Raw genomic sequence first — 16,202 nt, forward strand, 5'->3', positions numbered from 1 at the left:
ACAGAAGAAAAAAAAGGAGGATGTACAAAAAACCCACATGAACCTTATCTTACACTGTATACAAAATGGAATTCAAAATAGATCAAAGACCTGAACTTAAGAGCTAAAACCATAAAACTCTTAGAATAAAATATTGAGGAAAATCTTTATGACATTGGATTTAACAACAAGCTTATAGATATGACACTAAAAAAGTACAAGCAAGAAAAGAAAAAATAGATAAATTAGATTTCATCAAAATTGAAAATTTTTGTACATCAAAGATACTGTTGTTAGGTGTGGTGGCTTGTACCTATAATCCCAGCTACTTAAGAGGCTGAGGCAGGAGGGTTGCTTGAGGCCAGAAGTTCAAGATGAGCCTGGACAACATAGCGAGACTCCATTCCTAAAAATAATTTAAAAAATTAGTTGAGTGTTGCAGTGTGCACCTGTAGTCTCAGTGTATTATGCTGTTCTTGTATTACTATAAAGGAATACCTGAGACTGGGTAATTTATAAAGACAAGAACTTTAATTGGTTCATGGCTCTGCAGGCTGTACAAGCATGGCACCGACATCTGCTTGGCTTCTTCTGAGGGCCTCAGGAAGCTTACAGTCATGGCATAAGGCAGAGCAGGAGCAGGCATCTCACAGGATGAGAAGGAGGTGAGGGGGAGGTACCAGACTTTTCAACAACCAGATTTTGTGTGAACTGAGCAAGAACTCACTTATCACCAAGGGGATGGTGCTAAGTCATCTATGAGGATCTGTCCCCATGATCAAATCACCTCCCACCAGGACCCACCTTCAACATTGGGCATCACATTTCAATATGAGATTTGGAAGGAACAAACATCGAAAGCATATCACCTAGCTACTCAGGAGGCTGAGATAGGAGGATAGCCTGAGCCCAGGAGTTCAAGGCTGTAGTGAGCCATGATTGCACCACTGCAATCCAGCCTGGGCAACAAAGCGAGACCCTGTTTTTATTTTTTATCTCTAAAAAATAAAAATTAAATTAAATTAAATTAAATTTAAAAGGGTGCTATCAAGGATGTTATCAACAGAGTGAAAAGGCAACAAACTACAGAATGGGAGAAAATATTTGCAAATCATATATTTGATAAGGGATTAATATGAAGAACTTCTATAACTCAACAATGAAAAATTCCGACTAAAAAATGGACAGGTTGGGCACAGTGGCTCATGCCTGTAATCTCAGCACTTTGGGAGGCCAAAGTGGGAGGATTACTCGAGGCCAGGAGTTCAAGACCAGCCTGGGCAACATAGTGAGACCGTGTCTCCACAAAAAAAATTAAAAAGGACAAAGGACTGGAACAGACATTTCTTCCAAGAAGACATATAAATGGCCAACAAGCACATGAAAAGATGGTCAACATAACTAATCATGAGGGAAGTGCAAATCAAAACCACAATCAGATACTACTTCACACCTACTGGAATGGCTATGATTTTTTTTTCTTTTATCATTTTTTTTGAGACAGAGTCTTGCTGTTCTCACCCAGGCTGGAGTGTAGTGGCACAATCTTGGCTCACTGCAACGTCTGCCTCCCAGGTTCAAGAGGTTCTCCTGCCTCAGCCTCCCAAGTAGCTGGGATTATAGGAGCCCGCTACCACGCCCAGCTTTTTTTTTTTTTTTAAGTAGAAATGGAGTTTCACCATGTTGGTCAGGCTGGTCTCGAACCCCTGACCTCAGGGGATCCAAACCCCCTTGCCCTCCCAAAGTTCTGGGATTACAAGTGTGAGCCACCATGCCCGGCCGTGGGATGGCTATAATTTTAAAAGAAATGGAAAATAACAAGAGTTGGCAAGAATGTGGAGGAGTTTGAACCCTCATGCATTTCTGGTGGGAATGTAAAGTGGTACAGCTGCTATAGAAAACAATATGGTGGTTTATCAAAGAATTAAACAATTACTAGCAATGCCTCTTCTGTGTATATATCCAAAATAATTAAAAGCAGGGCATGTTCATAGCAGCATTATTTACAATAGCCAAAAGGTGAAAACAACTCCAGTATCCATTGACAGGTGAACGGATAAACAAAATGTGGTATATACACACAATAAAATATTATTCAGCCATGAAAAGGAAAGAAATTTTGATATATGCTACAACATAAATGCACCCTGAAAACATGCTTAGTGAAATAAGCCAGACACTTAAGGACAAGTATTGTATGATTCCACTTATACGAGATACTCAGAATGGGCAAATTCTTAGAGACAGAAAGTAGAATAAAGGTTATTGTGAGATGGGAGGAAGGGGGAAGAACTTATTATTTAATGAGTATAAGGTTTATGTTGGGGATGATAATAAAAGTTTTGGATAAAGATAGTGGTTATGAGTATACAACATTGAGGATTTAATTAATGCCACTGAACTGTATACTTACGGATGATTAAAATGATAAATATTATGCTATGTATATTTTACCACATTAAAAAAAAAACTGTTAAAAAATGTTACCTCCTAAGGAATGCATTTTAGAAAAGAAAATGGAAGGCTGCCCTCCCCAGATTCAGGGCAGTCGGGTAGAATCTTCATTTTCACCACTTGCTTGGCCCGTAGCACATCTCCTGTGCCTCGCCCTGCCTCTGGTGAATGCCTCTGGAATGCACTGGAAGGACTTTGGGGGCCAGCCTCACTGGTGACAGGCTCCCTGAAACCTCTCTTCACAGTCTCCCTTGAATCTGGCTTTCACACTTTTCTTTATGCATAGGCAGAGTCCTAAAGAGAAAGAGATTCCCGCACACCTGTCCATCTCTGTTTATTTCTTCTCATTCATTCACTCATACATTTATTTATTTATTGAGACAGGATCTTGCTGTGGTCCAGGCTGGAGTGCAGTGGTGTGGTCATGGCTCACTGCAGCCTTGACCTCCTGGGCTCAATTGATTTTCCTACCTCAGCCTCCAGGGTAGCTGGGACTAGAGGCATACGCCACCAAGCCCAGCTATGTTGCCCAGGCTGGTCTCAAACTATTGGGCTCAAGTGATCCTCCTGCCTCGCCGTCCCCAAGTGCTGGGATTACAGGCATGAGCTACCATGTCCAGCCTATTTATTATTATTATTATTATTACTATTATTATTATTATTATTTTTAGAGACAGGGTCTTGCTCTGTCATCCAGGCTGGAGTGCAGTGGCGTGATCATAGCTCACTGCAGCCTCAAACTCCTAGGCTCAAGCTATCCTTGTGTCTAAGCCTCCTGAGTAGCTGGGACTAAGGCGTGCACCACCACGCCTGGCTCTTCTAGCTCTATCGTCCTCTATATCCAGCCCATTTCTGATCTCAGGTCTCCACTTCCTGACACTTCTTTTTGGCCCCTGTCCAGATATAACAAGGCCTTGAGGGTGACATTTGCCATCTTGTACCTTCGTGCACTCTGTGGCTGGTCTCTGTTAGAGCCCCAGAATTGCTCACTTGCGTGTCTGTCATCAGAAGGCAGATTGATTTCCCCTGCTGGCTGAGTGGTACCTCGCCCTTTAGAGTGTCCATCACCTTGATCCTTTCCTTTTTTGATATAATATCCCCTATCTCCCCATTGCCTACAGGATCAGGCAACATGCCTTGGCCTGGCATTCAATGCCGAGCTTTTCCTACCTCAGTACATCTGGCCTAATAGGTGACCTCACTGTTTTCTGAGTGGGCTTCATGCCTTTCTGCCTTCTTGCCTTTGCTATGTGGTTTCCATTGCCTGTTGTACTGTCTCTTAAGCCTTTGCATCCTGGCACCCAAATGCGAATGTCCCCTGAGCCCTGGATCAAGATGCACCTCTTTCTTGAAGCCTTTGGAGGACAAATGTAGCAAGGAATCATCTGTGATCCCCTTGTGTGAGCATTTCTATTTTCTATTATTTTTCAAATATACCTTGATGTTGATTTTATCTCAAGAGGAAGATTCTGGAAGTCAGGGACACATCGTACCTTGCGTTTCTCTCTGGGAGCCATGCATATGATTGGTGCAAAATGAACATTGTCCAAGTTGGCTTCGTGGAGAGGAGAATATTTGGTGCTCCTGGCACAGGGATCTCTCTTTCCTCTGTCACCTCCACTCTTTCCATCAGAGTCCAGCATGCCGGGTGGCCCTGGGCCCAGAGTAAGGGGGAGTGAGCAGTGCCCTGTCCCCCACCCCCTGTCCTCATCACCTGTGGGGATTTTCCTTTAGAAACTCTGACTTTTCAATTTTTCCAAGACTATCTTTCTGCAGTGAAAGATTGGGAGAGAACTAAGTGAAAGTATTCCACTTGGGGATCTGCTCACTGTCTGCTTACTGTGTCTTTTTGGACCCTCCCCGCTTCATTGCCGCCACCACCTCCACCTGGCTCCTGCTGTCTCCATCTCGAATGGGAATTACTGGACCCTTGTCCAGCTGCTCCCTGGTCCCACTGCCTTCGTTGCTGCACCCACCAACCCAGGCTCCACATGGCAATCAGAATGGTCATCCTAAAATAGATTTCTTCTTTTCACGCCCCAGCTCATAGATGGCAACTCATCTTCAAAATAAAACCAAGCTACTGAGTGTTGGCATCCAGGCACCCCAAGTCTCAGCCTTTGGCATGCCTCCTACACCTCTGATACTGCATTTATGGTACAAACTTGTTCATTTCCAAAATGCAGCGGGTGCATCGATGTCTCTAACACTCAGTCTGGGCAATTCTCCCCTCCTGGACACCTCCCCCGCCTCTATCTCTGACCACTCACAACAAATCCTGAAAGATTTGTCTCCTCTCCAAAGCCTTGTCTCCCCAGGTCTCTCTCACTTTTGGACCTAGCCCCAGTATGAAACCAATAAATACTCTCTAAAGTGAAGCAATTAGTTCACAATGAGATCCCACTTCACAGCCACCAGGGAGGCTGTAATCAAAAAGGCAGATACTAAACAGCATTGGTGAGGATGTGGAAAATCATACAGTGCTGATAGGAGTGTAAAATGGTGCAACTACCATGGAAAACAATTTGGGAGTTCTTCAACAAGTTAACTATAGAGTTACCATATGACTCAGCAATTCCACAGCTAAGTATATACCCAAGAGAATTGAAAGCACATGTTCAGGCTGGGCGCAGAGGCTCACGCCTGTAATCCTAGCACTTTTTTTTTTTTTTTTTTGCAACAGAGTCTTGCTCTGTTGCCCAAGCTGGAGTGCAGTGGCGCCATCTCAGCTCACTGCAACCTCGGCCTCCGGGGTTCAAGCGATTCTCCAGCCTCAGCCTCCTGAGTAGCTGGGATTACAGCGTGCACCACAACGCCCAGCTAATTTTTTGTATTTTTAGTAGAGAGGGGGTTTTGCCATTTTGGCCAGACTGGTCTTGAACTTCTGACCTCAAGTGGTCTGCCCACCTTGGCCTCCCAAACTGCTGGGATTACAGGTGTGAGTCACCACACTCGGCCAAATCCTAGCACTTTGAGAGGCCAAGGCAGGTGGATTGCTTGAGCCTAGGAGTTCAAGACCAGCCTGGGTAACATGGCAACATCCTGTCTCTACAAAAAATATGAAAAATTAGCTGAGTGTGGTGGTGTGCGCCTGTGGTCCTAGCTACTTGGGAGGCTGAGGTAGGAGGATCACCTGAGCCTGGGAGGTTGAGGCTACAGTGAGGGGTGACAAAGTAAAACCCTGTCTAAAAAAAAAAAAAAAGGAAAGAAAGAAAGAAAGAAAAAAGCAAGCACATATCCACACAATGACTTGTACATGAATGTTCACAGCAACTTTATTCTTAATAGCCAAAGCGGAAATAACTCAAATGTCCATCAATGGATGAATAATCAAAATGTGGTCTACTCATAAAATGCAGTATTATTCAACCGTAAAAAAATAAAGTATGGATACATGCTATAAAATCAATTAACATTGAAAACATGATGCTAAGTGAAAGAAGCCAGACAGAAAAGACCACATATTATATGATTCTGTTTATACAAAATGTCCAGAATAGACAAATCCATAGAGACAGAAAGTAGATAAGTGGTTGCCTAGGGCTAGCGGGAGGAGGGTTGGTAGTTGATGGCAAAGAGGAGCAGGATTTCTTTGGCGAGTGAAGAAAATGTTTTGGAATTAGATGGTGATGGTTGTACAACCTTGTAAATATACTGAAAACCACTGAATTGTATATTTTAAAAGAGTGAATGGCCGGGTATGGTGGCACACACCTGTAATCCCAGCACTTTGGGAGGCCAAGACAGGAGACCTGCTTGAGGCTAAGGAGTTCAAGACCAGCCTGGGCAACATAGTGAGACCTCCATCTGTACAAAAAAAACAATTAAAAGTTTGCCGGGCATGGTGGCTCATGCCTGTAGTCCCAGCTACTCAGGAAACTGAGGTGGGAGGATTGCTTGAGCCCAGGAGTTTGAGGCTACAGTGAGCCATGATTACACTACTGCAGTGCACCCTGGGCAACAGAGTGAGATCCTGTCTCAAAAAAAAAAATATATATATATATATGTGAATGAATTATATGATATGTGAATTATATCTCAATAAAGCTCAGTACCAGACACTGAGCAAGTATTTTACAGGCATTAGCTCCTCAATTCTCATAAAACCCTATGAGATAGTGTTATGGACTGAATGCTTGTGTCCCCCCACCAAATTCCTATGTTGAAACCCTAACCCCCACCAGGCGTGGTGGCTCACATCTGTAATCCGAGCACTTTGGGAGGCTGAGTCGGGCGGGTCACGAGGTCAAGAGTTTGAGACCAGCCTGACCAACATGGTGAAACCCCGTCTCTACTAAAAATACAAAAATTAACTGGGCGTGGTGGCGCAAGCCTGTAATCCCAGCTACTCAGGAGGCTGAGGCAGGAGAATCACTTGAACCCAGGAGGCAGATGTTGCAGTGAGCCAAGATCACACCACTGCACTCCAACCTGGGCAACAGAGTGAGACTCCATCTCAAAAAAAACAAAAAAACTAAAAACAAAACAAAACAAAAAACCCCTAACTCCCAATGTGATGGTATTAGGAGGTGGGGCCTCTGAGAGGAAATTAGTTTATGAAGGCGGGGCTCCCATGATGGGACTGGTGCCCTTATAAGAATAAAAAACACTAGTGTTCTCTCTCTCTTGCTGACATGTGAGGATACAGCAAGAAGGTGGCCATCTGCAAGCCAGAAAGAGACCTCTCACCAGAAACCCAATCTGCCACCACCCTGATCTTGGACTTCCCAGCCTCCAAAACTGTGTGAGATCACTGTTGTTTAAGCAACCCAATCTATGATATCTTATTATAGCAGCCTTAGTGGACTAAGACAGATCAGTGCTATTTTAATATCTATTTTACAGCTGGGGAAACTGAGGCACAGTTAAGTAGCTTGCTCAAGGTCACTCAGCTGGTGAGTGGCAGCACCAGGATGTGAACCCAGGAAGCCTGGCTTACATACCCCTGTTCTTAACTGCCTCTCTGGTAGACAGATGTGTGCTATAGGGCTTACAGTCAGAAAAGGGAGAATGGGTTCCTCATTCACTCTGCTTCAGAAAAAGGATTCAAGGAGTCCCCAACTCCCAACAGCTGTGTTGTCCTGGGAAGTCCTGGCAGAATGTGTCTAAGGAGCTATTCGCCAGGTCTCTACCATATCTATAAGTAGGCAAAGCTCCCCAGATCCTTTATACAATGGCCAGGTCAGTGGGAAGGGGGTCTTCTGCCTTTATCCAGAGGATCTTTACAGGGTGGGTTTTTGCGTCCTCCACCCTGCTTTAGCCTTGAAATCAAGGCTGGTAGACCAAGCCAACCCAACAGGGCTGCTTATTGTTCTGGGGCTCCATTCAAGAGGACCAGTAGAAAGCCAGGATGAGTATCCCTGACCTTTAGCTTTCCTGATGCCAGGGCAGGACCTCTGCTTCTATGTATTACAGGACCTTGCATTTGTGGACCCAAGGCATAGGGAAGGGGGTTCCTGAAGCCAATATTGGGGCCTGGTATCGCTTATTGCTAATGACAGACTACGGGCACGCAGTCATTCATTCAGTATATAGAAGGTGTCATCCAGCCATAGATGTAGAGAGCATGGACTCTGGAGCCAGCCAGGCTGTTTAAAGTTGGGCAAGTCACCTTGCCTCTCTGGTCCTCAGTGTCCTGATCTACAAAATGGGCAAAATAATGGCACTTACATCTTAAGGCTTTTGTGTAGAGGAAACACATTGATACACATGGAAAGTGCACAGAACAGTGCCTGGCACATAGTAAGCTCTCAACAAGCGATAGCCTTTCGTATTGTTTTGTTTTATCTGTTATTATGTTGGCTAAGTAGGTGGGAAGAGAAGGAGGCACAATAAGAGACATCTGGGTTATTACTATGGTTTCAGGACTTTTACTCTCCAAAACCCATGTTGAAATATAATCCCCAGTGTGGCAGCATTGAGAGGTGGGGCCTTTAAGAGATGATTGTGTCATGAGGGCTCTGCCCTCATGAGTGGACTAATCCATTCATGGTTTAATGGATTAATGGGTTATCACAGGAGTGGAACTGGTGGCTTTATAAGAAAAGGAAGAGAGACCTGAGTGAGCATGCTCAGCCCCCTCGACATGTGATGTCCTTTGCCACCTCAGTACTCTGCAGAATCCCCACCGGCAAGAAGTCCCTGACCAGATGCAGCCCCTCAACCTTGGACGTTTCAGCCTCCACAACTGTAAGAAATAAATTCCTTTTCCTTATAAATTACCCAGTTTGGGGTATTCTGTTGTAAACAACAGAAAACAGGCTAAGAGAGTTAGAGATGCTTCCTGAATCACAACAGAAAGTTCTGTACATCTTTTATCCCTATACCGTCTGAGGAGCTTATTCTGCTCTAGACGGACAGAGGTGATATCCCACTCATCTCCTGGTCAGCTCACAGTGCCTGGATGCATGTCATGTTCTGGGTACCAGTAGCCTCTCTGAGAGACATTAACAGGCTGGATTTGCTTCAGGAACCAGTGATCAGGATGGTAAAGGGAAGTTAGAATTTTCTTTTCTTTTCTTTTCTTTCTTTTTCTTTTTCTTTTCTTTTCTTTTTTTTTTTTTTTTTTTTTTTTTTGAGATAGAGTCTCGCTCTGTCACCCAGGCTGGACTGCAGTGGTGTGATCTTGGCTCACTGCAACCTCTGCTGCCCAGGTTCAAGCCATTTTCCTGCCTCAGCCTCCTGAGTAACTGGGACTACAGGCATGCACCACCACGTCCAGTTAATTTTTGTGTTTTTAGTAGAGATGTGGTTTCATCATGTTGGCCAGGCTGGTCTTGAACTCCTGACCTCTAGCAATCTGCCCGCCTTGGCCTCCCAAAGTGCTAGGATTACAGGTGTGAGCCACTGCACCTGACCTATGGAAGTTGGAATTTTCATACAATGAATAATCTTGGTGAGTGTTTGGACCGGAGAAAAAGATGACTGTAAGGGGTAAAAAGGAAAGGAGTGATGAGGGAGAGTCCTGGAGGGAGCTCCTGGGGGATTTGATCTGTATTCGGTGGCCTCAACTTATGAAAATAAGGATAAAGGGGAAAAGCTACAGGGTGATGGACTCTGGAACTTTCTTGTTTTAGAAGAGACAGAGTCTCACCCTGTCACCCAGGCTGGAGTGTAGTGGTATGATCATAGCTCACTGTAGACACAAACTTTTGGACTCAAGTAATCCTCCTGCCTTAGCCCCCCAAGTAGCTAGAACGATAGATACATGCCACCCCACCCAGCTAATTTTTTTAATTTTTATTTTTGTAGAGATGAGTCTTACTATGTTGCCCAGGCTGGTCTCTAACTGCTGGCCTCAAGTGATCCTCCCCGCCTTGGCCTTCCAGAGTGCTGGGATTAGAGGCATGAGCCACCATGCCTGCCTGGCTGGATTCGGGAACTTCCTAAGGGGCAGAACAACCTCAAGATGGAGGAGCTGCCTCTGTAGGAAGAGAGTTCCCATTCTTCAAGATCTCCAGCCTAGTCTCCCTTTGAGGTCCTTTTCAACCTAGAGGCCCCATGACTCTCCTCCCGCATGAGGTTTGAGCCAGGATAATATGGAAAGTCTGGGTTCCAAAACTGCTAGAGAAAAGCAAAAAGAGGTTTGGCAGGTCCTTTGGTTAGCCCCACATTTGAGACACACCTTTGAGGCTCTGCCACGTCCCACCTATGGCTGAACGGAATCATACACAGATTTTTCTGCCCACCTTTCCACACTCACCCTGTGATCCAGAGCTCAGAGAGTGAGACTGAGAGAGCTGATGCCGGGAGCTTTTAGCTGTCAAGAAAAGGAGTCATCACGTCTTTAGAAACAGGATGAATGGGGAAAGCATACACACTGAAACGATTTCTAAGATTCTATATAGATCAAGGCCAGGGTCTAGCTGCTGAATTGGGGCCTAGCCTATCCTTTCCAGACAACACAATTCTAAAGTGCATTTCTCTCTTTTTTTTTTTAATTTATTATTATTATACTTTAAGTTTTAGGGTACATGTGTAAAGTGCATTTCTCAACACACCCCTTCATCTCTTGAAAATGAAATGCTGCCGGCCGCGGTGGCTCATGCCTGTAATGCCAGCACTTTGGGAGGCTGAGGTGGGCGGATCACGAGGTCAGGAGTTCGAGACCAGTCTGACGAACATAGGGAAACCCCTTCTCTGCTAAAGATACAAAACAAAATTAGCCGGGTTTGGTGGCGGGCACCTGTAATTCCAGCTACTCAAGAGGCTGAGGCAAGAAAATCACTTGAACCCAGGAGGCGGAGGTTGCAGTGAGCTGAGATAGCGCCACTGTACTCAAGCCTGGGCAATAGAGCAAGACTCTGTCTCAAAGAAAAAAAAAAGAAAAGAAACAAGGAAAAGAAAATGAAATGTAATCCATGTCCTTGCAGGTTCTTCATCAGATCTGCATTGAGAGCTACATGAGAGGCTTTCCAAGCACAGCACAATAGAGCAGGGGCCTCCCTCAGTGTAATCTGCTTCAGCCCCCATGTTGAAAGAGGAAGGGACTGAGGCCCAGAAATGGGGAACAACTTGTCCGAAGTCACACAGGAAGGCAGTGGCAACATAAACCAGGCCTCGTGCCTTCACATGGGCTCAGTGCCATTGCAGCGTTGCAGGCAGTGTGACTTACCCTACTGTGGCTTTTCAGTGGCCCCCTGGGGGCCACACCTGCCACCCTGTTCTCCCTGCTAAAAGGTCTTTTCCTTTGTACCAGGTACTTCTGTCAAGTCCAAATCAAGCAGAATGGGTTCCAACCAGCAGCAGGGTTTTCACTTGTAAGCAAACCACAGAAGGGATCAGCCACCAACCCAACAGATGAACAACTTGACTTGCTTTCCAATGGAGCCCAGCATTTGAAGCTGTGATAATTGTCAGTTTAAATGTTAGTAAGTGAATGCTTGTAATTTACAAGTGAAGCTGCTTCTCTTATCAAGGGTCCCATTTCCTGTGGGCTGTTTGGAAGTATAAACTGTTATCAGAGGATTTGTGCTTATTTGAGGCTTGGCTTGCCCATCTGGTCAGAGAGAGAAAGTCTGGAGAGTATGCTGAGTCTAATTCTGCTGTACCCCATGACGAGCCTATCCTGTTCAACATTCCACTTGCGGTCCATGAATCAAGCGCTATTCATGGGCACAGAACAGAATGAACCAACCTAAACCATTTCGCTTGCTTGACATTCTCTAAATCCCACTCCCCCCTTTAAACCCACAAGCTCAGGGCCTGTTTCAAAGGGCAAATATTGTGAAAATGAAGAAATTGTTACAGATTATACTTGGAAAGAGTTCAAATGTTGTTGAAATACCGTGATCTGTAGGTGGCATGTCTTCAAAGAGATCCATTTGAATAGATCAGGCTGAGGAACAGTCAATAGCAAAATAGTTATTTGTGTATCAAGTATGGACAAATTCTCACATACCAGGAGGCTGCGAGACAGCACTTTCACAAGCTGATTTTAGATTTTGGCCCAACAGGTCTAAAGGCAAAGGCTTTCTAGGCTAAAGGGATGATTAGAAAGATAATAGACAAAGTCAACTCCAGATGTACCAGTTGACCACCCCTCTGCCAACTGAAACCCTACTCTTGGGTTGATTTCACGGCTCAGGAGGGGATCTCAAACTCAAACTTGTCAATTTTGTGACTCAATAACAGACCCACTTTGGGGTGGGAGAAAAATGGAAGTATGAGCTAAAAAGGAGATTCTTTCAATTGCCTTTGCCCTTCTGTTTTCTAGGCTGTCTATGTCCTCCAACAGCTCAGAGACTCAGAGTTGATACGCTGGATTCTACTGCAAGTTGCGTCTTGATAAACATAGTTACTATGTGAGCCAGCAAATTCCATTTCTAGATATATACCCAAGAGAAATAAAAACTCATGTTCACAGGAATACTTGTACACAAATGATCATAGCAGCATCATTCATAATAGCCAAAGTGGGAGCAAACCAAATGTCCATCAAGCAATGGATGGATAAACAAAATGTGATCCAGTCATACAATGGAATATTATTCAGCCATTAAAAGAAATGAAATACTGATCTGTGCTCAAACATGGATGGACCTTGAAAACATTAGGCTAAATGGAAAATGCCAGACACAGAAGATAGGACACATAATCAGACACATGTTGTATGATTCCATTTATATGAAATGTACAGAATGGGCAAATCCACAGAGACAGAAAGCAGATGAATGGTTGCCAGGGGCTGGGGGGAGAGGGATGAAGAATGACTCCTTAATGGGTGCAGGGTTTCTTGTAGGGTGAAGAAAATATTCTAAAATTGATTTTATAATGGTGATTGCCCAACTCTGTGAATGTACTAAAAACCACAGGTAGTACATTTTAAAATGGTTAAGTGGTAAATGTTTTTTTTAAACATTTTATTATCACTACATATATCATAAAAGTTATTATTTTGACCATTATTAAGTATACAATTCATTGACATTAAGTACATTTACAATATTGTGCAACTGTCACCACCATCCATCTCCAGAACTTTCTCATCATCCTAAACTGCAACTCCATACCCATTAAATACTTGCTATTACTCCCTCCCTTCCCCCAGCCCCTGGAGATTTTTTTTGTTTTGTTTTGTTTTGTTTTGAGATGGCATCTCAGTCTGTCACCCAGGTTGGAGTGCAGCAGTGCAATCTCAGCTCACTGCAACCTCTGCCTCCAGGGTTCAAGCAATTCTCTTGCCTCAGCCTCCCGAGTAGCTGGGATTACAGGTATGCGCCATCACACCCGGCTAATTTTTGTATTTTTAGTAGAGATGGGGTTTTGCCATGTTGGCCAGGCTGGTCTCGAACTCCTGACCTCAGGTGAGCTGCCCGCCTTGGCCTCCCAAAGTGCTGGGATTACAGGCATGAGTCACCGCCCCCAGACCCCACTGGAGATTTCTAATCTATTTGCTCTCTCAATGATTTTGACTATTCTAGGTACTTTATATAAGCGGAATCAAACAATATTTGGCCTTTTGTGTCTGGTTTATTTCACTTAGCATAATGTTTTCAAAGTTCATTTGTCAGCCAAGTGTGGTGGGTCACGCCTGTAACCCCAGCACTTTAGGAGGCTGAGGCAAGTGGATCACTTGAGCTCAGGAGTTTGAGACCAGACTGGGCAATATGGCGAAACCTCATCTCTACAAAAACAAACAAATGGACAGAAAATTACCCGGGTATGATGGCACGCACCTGTAGTCCCACCTACTTGGGAGGCTGAGATGGGGGGATTGCTTGAACCTGGGACGTCAAGGCTACAGTGAGCAGAGATGGCACCACTGTACTCCAGCATGGGTGACAGAACAAGACCCTGTCTTTTTTTTTTTTTTTTTTTTTAAGAGGGAGTCTCACTCTGTTGCCAGGCTGAAGTGCAGTGGCATGATCTCGGCTCACTGCAACCTCCGCCTCCCGGGTTCAAGCGATTCTCCTGCCTCAGCCTCCCGAGTAGCTGTGACTACAAGTGCACACCACCACACCCAGCTAATTTTTGTATTTTTAGTAGAGATGGGGTTTCACCATGTTGGCCAGGATGCTCTCGATCTCTTGACTTCGAGACCTGCTCACCTCAGCCTCCCACAGTGCTGGGATTACAGGCGTGAGCCACCACACCTGACTCCAAGACCCTGTCTTATAAACAAAATAAAATAAAAACAAAAACAAAAAACAAAGTTCATTCATGTTGTAGAATGGATTAAAATGTTAAATTTTATATTATGTGAGTTTTATCTCAATTTTAAAATGATTGGCTGGGCACAATGGCTCACGCCTGTAATCACAGCACTTTGAGAGGCTGAGGTGGGCAGATTGCTTAAGCTCAGGAGTTCAAGGCCAGCCTGGGCAACATAGTTAGACCTCATCTCTACGACAACAACAACAAAATACAAAAATTAACCAGGCATGGTGGTGCCACTGTACTCCAGCCTGGGTGACAGAGACCCAGTCTCAAAAAAAAAAAAAAAAAATATATATATATATATATATGTATGTATATATGTACACACACACACACATATATATATACACATACACGTATATATACATATATATATATATATATATTGCATCCAGGCTGGGCTTATGCCTGTAATCCCAGAACTTTGAGAGGCCCAAGCAAGAGGATCACTTGAGCTCAGGAGTTCAACACCAGCCTGGGCAACGTAGCAAGACCCTACCTCTACAAAAAATTAGCTGGGCATGGTGACACACACCTGTAGTCCCAGCTACTCGGGAGACTGAGGGTGGAGGATTGCTTAAGCCTGGGAGGTAGAAGCTGCAGTGAGTAATGATGGCACCACTGCACTCCAGCCTTGGCAACAAAGCAAGACCTTGTCTCAAAAATACATATATATACTGCACCCTGATGTGAGGTTTCCCTGTGTGTTAGGAACAGACACCTCTTAAATAACCTTGGTGTCAGGGCATAGGGCCCAAACAACTCCCACGGCCCCCTTGGGCTGTATGTAGCCATACATACATGAATTCCTTCATGAATGCGTTTGAAACCTCTGTGCAGTTGCTGGGGTCATAGATGCATACACCACCCAGTCCCAACCCTGAGGGAATGGCATGGGTCAGGCAGGCCTTCAAAGTGAATAACAGATACACAGAAGTGCAAGGACAGACAAGGAAAGAATTGCTTTTGGAGGGGGTGGTGAGGGAAATTGTCCTAGAGGAAGTGGCCCTTGGGAAGCTGCACAGAGAGAAGAATGAACATGAGTTCTGGTGTCAGAGATATTTAAACTCACATTCTTTCTTGGTACTAGTTTCCTTTGGCCATTGTAACAAACTGCTACAAACGTAGTGGCCTAGGATAACACACATTAATTCTCTTCCAGTTCTGAAAGTTAGAAGCCCAGAATTGGTCTCACTGGGCTAAAATCAATGCACGGGCAGGGCTGCAGGCTGCCTAGAGACTCTAGGAGAGAATCTGTTTTTGTGCCTTTTCCAACTTCTAGAGGTTGGCTGCATTCCTTGGCTCATGGCCCCTTCCTTGCAGCACTCCAAGCTCTTGCTTCTATTCTCACACCTTCTCTTTTGTGTCTAATCTCTCTATGCCCCACTTTTATAAGGGACACTTGTGATTGCATTTAGAGTTGACCTGAATAATCCGAGATACTCTCCCCATCTCAAGACCCTTAACTCAATCACATCTGACAGTTACTTTTGGCATATAAGGTAACACTTACAGGTTCTGGGGCTTAGGACCTGGACATCTTTGGGGATCAGTATTGAGCCGACCACAGACTTGATCACTTATTCACTAGGTGGCTGTGAACAAATCTCCTTCCATCTCAGTGCTTTAGTTTTCATATCTGGAGGAAAACAGGACTAGCCTTTCCTACTTTGTAGGGCTGTTGAGATGACTAAAGGAAATACTGCATGTGCTTTAGCCAGCCTGACGCCCAGCAGGCACAAACTATCTCCTCACTGCTCTTGAATAAGTGAAGCCTTGAAAGCTGAGTGCATTTGGAGGATTTCAGAAGAGAATGTAGGCATTCCAGGCTGAGAGACTGCCATCAACGAAGGCACAAAAGGCCGGGCGCAGTGGCTCATGCTTGTTATCCCAGCACTTTGGGAGGCAAAGGCAGGAGGATTGCCTAAGCCCAGGAGTTTGAGACCAGCCTAGGCAACATGGCAAGACCCTATTCTCTATTTAAAACAAACAAAGGCACCAAGGTAGCATGGTTTGTTTCAGGAGACAAAAGTAGTCCAGAGAGGAGGGAGTAAAAGCTGTAGGTAGAGAAAGGAGGTATTGTTGAAGATGGGGCTGACCCATCTACAGGG

General features: G+C 44.6%; 1 long non-coding RNA gene across 1 annotated transcript; it reads left to right on the top strand.

Annotated features, from left to right (window-relative positions):
- The first annotated feature begins 8,540 nt into the window (after positions 1-8,540).
- LOC134757929 (uncharacterized) lies at positions 8,541-12,301 on the top strand. The gene is made up of 3 exons (XR_010132551.1): positions 8,541-8,622; positions 11,132-11,299; positions 12,149-12,301. It is a non-coding gene; the product is annotated as an uncharacterized lncRNA (long non-coding RNA).
- Positions 12,302-16,202: the final 3,901 nt, after the last annotated feature.

This window comes from Gorilla gorilla, chromosome X (genome assembly GCF_029281585.2).
Source record: "Gorilla gorilla gorilla isolate KB3781 chromosome X, NHGRI_mGorGor1-v2.1_pri, whole genome shotgun sequence".
Classification (NCBI taxonomy): domain Eukaryota; kingdom Metazoa; phylum Chordata; class Mammalia; order Primates; family Hominidae; genus Gorilla; species Gorilla gorilla.